Genomic DNA, 2,561 nt, shown 5'->3' with positions numbered 1-2,561 from the left:
ACAGTCAAGGAGTGGGGCCTGCGGGATGAGAGAGTGGGAAAAGAAGGATTTCCCACGCGGAAATAAGGCACGCATTCCCAAGCCGGATCAGTCTTTGTTCTTTTTCCTTCTTGGGTATCAGGGCGGAAGCAACCATTACAGGAACTGAGTAAAAGCTCATGGTTATTTCTTGTTTCTCTTCTTTTCCTCTGAGCAACACGACAGTAGAATAAATAGAGAATTCCAGGAACACTCTGAGAAGGAAAATGCCCTAAGAAGTGTCAATTCTGGGAATTTTTAAGGGGTTGTAATAATAAAACGCAATCATTTGGAGTCGCATCCGCTGCTGAAACACAACCCTCTCCTGTGCTTTAAAATACCTAAGCACACGCTCGGCTCATTACTCACAAGACAGCTATGGATACATCATCTGTGTATTACCCACAACAGGAAGTTGTCAAAACAGACAGGGCCCCAGAGGCTGAGTACATGGGCTGCCAATCACCCTACTTAAAAGGAAAACTAATGGAATTAGTCATTGGTCCCCATGGATCCCCCAAGGGGAAAAACAAACTGCTTTAATCCAGTTTGGGCCTTTCCAAATGAAACTGAAATCAAACATCAAAGATCTGTGAAGGAGCTGTTTAGCTAGGCATGGTCGTGCACACTTTTAATTCCATCTCTTGGGAAACAGAGGCAGGTGGATCTCTGTGAGTTCAAGGTCAGCCTGGTCTAGAGAGTGGGTTCCAGGAAGATGGGTTTCTACCAGAAGGAGTTGTTAGGTTTTCTCTGGCACTGTGCATGTTATAATATTGTTAATCCCAAAAACTGGAGGAGAAAGACCACCAACCCACATCATCATGGCCAAAGTAATTAAAGAAAGCAATTAATTAAAGTACGATTTGTTATTCGTGTACACAGGCTGTATCTCCCTAAAAGGCAGGTTTTAGGAAATCAGCCTTGGACATGAGGAAGACAAGGTCTTTTTTTTTTTAATTGATTTTTATTGAGTTCTACATTTTTCTCTGCTCCCCTCCCTGCCTCTCCCCCCCCTCTACTTCTCCCAAGGTCCCCATGTTCCCAATTTACTCAGGAGATCTTGCCTTTTTCTACTTCCCTTGTAGATTAGATCCATGTATATCTCTCTTAGTGTCCTAATTGTTGTCTAAGTTCTCTGGGATTGTGGTTTGTAGGCTGGCTTTCTTTGCTTTATGTTTAAAAACCACCTATGAGTGAGTATATGTGATAATTGTCTTTCTGGGTCTGGATTAACTCACTCAAAATGATATTTTCTAGCTCCATCCATTTGCCTGCGAAATTCAAGATGTCATTATTTTTTTCTGTTGTGTAGTACTCCATTGTGTAAATGTACAACATTTTCCTTATCCATTCTTCAGTCAATGGGCATTTAGGTTGTTTCCAGGTTCTGGCTATGGCAAACAATGCTGCAATGAACATAGCTGAGCACATGTCCTTGTGGCATGATTGGGCATCCTTTGGATATGTAGGCAAAAGTGGTATTACTGGGTCCTGAGGAATGCTGTTTCCTAATTTTCTAAAAAATCTCCTCACAAACATCCAAAGGGGCTGTACCAGGTTGCATTCCCACCAGTAATGCAGAAGTGTTTCGGGAAGGTCCTCCTGCTCCTCCAGCCTATAGCCGCTGAGATGCCAGCCCATTGGGGCATGGTCTCTTTCCCTTTAAAAAAGCGGCCACTTCCCTCTCCTCTCTCTCTTCAATTCCTGCTCTGCTGGCGACTAGACTCCCTTCCTGGTTGCACAGAGGGCTGTTGTCTGGGACGGTGATCTGTAAGTTTTTTCCCCTTTAAATAAATACCACCCTATTAATCATAATTTCAAACTGGTGTGGCATTTTTTGTGACTTATGCCTTCAGTTGGCGCCCAACGTGGGGCCACTGGCCAGGGTGCTGGGGACGCAGCCCCGCTGCTTCCTATTACATCAGAGTGGTGCCCGACGTGATGGACTAAACCCACTTAAAAAACCTGAGAAGATTTAAAGATAAGGAAGAGAGAGTTTAACACAGATTTTTGCTGTTTGTTGGTGGCATGCTGTAGAGAGATTTCCTGATTTGGCAACAGCAGCAGAAAAAATGCTGTGTCATTTTAAAGCGCAGCTTCTTGGGGCTGTGCTGCCAGTGTGAACTCTGGCTTTAAAGCATTTCAGTGGCTTTTATGGGACTTGATGTTTGTGTTCCCACTTGGGACCAGAAGGAGAGTGCTCTGAGACCATGCTGATGGCTCAGCTCTCCCAGCCTGCACCTGGGCAGACGGCCGAATCAGGCTTAGGCAGGCAGAAGAGCATGGTGGATTCCTGCCACCATATAGAGACGTGTTTTCAGACTGCGCGGTGCTCTGCGTGTCAGATTTGGATGTAACTTGGATGAAAAGAATTTCCATGCTGCATGCTCAGTCTTAGAATTAAAGTGCTGAGTGCCGCTCCTACCTGGCAGCCCCAGAGCTAGCACAAAATGGTATGTCCTCCATTTTGAAATTTTCCTGACTCAGCAGCAGGAAAAAACTGGCTGTTTTAAAATGCTGGCTTTCTGGGCCATCCTGCCAGG

Source organism: Microtus ochrogaster, assembly GCF_000317375.1.
Source record: "Microtus ochrogaster isolate Prairie Vole_2 chromosome 6 unlocalized genomic scaffold, MicOch1.0 chr6_random_2, whole genome shotgun sequence".
Taxonomy (NCBI): Eukaryota; Metazoa; Chordata; class Mammalia; order Rodentia; family Cricetidae; genus Microtus; species Microtus ochrogaster.
The sequence above is the reverse complement of the archived record's forward strand: the minus strand, read 5'-3'. Positions refer to the sequence as shown.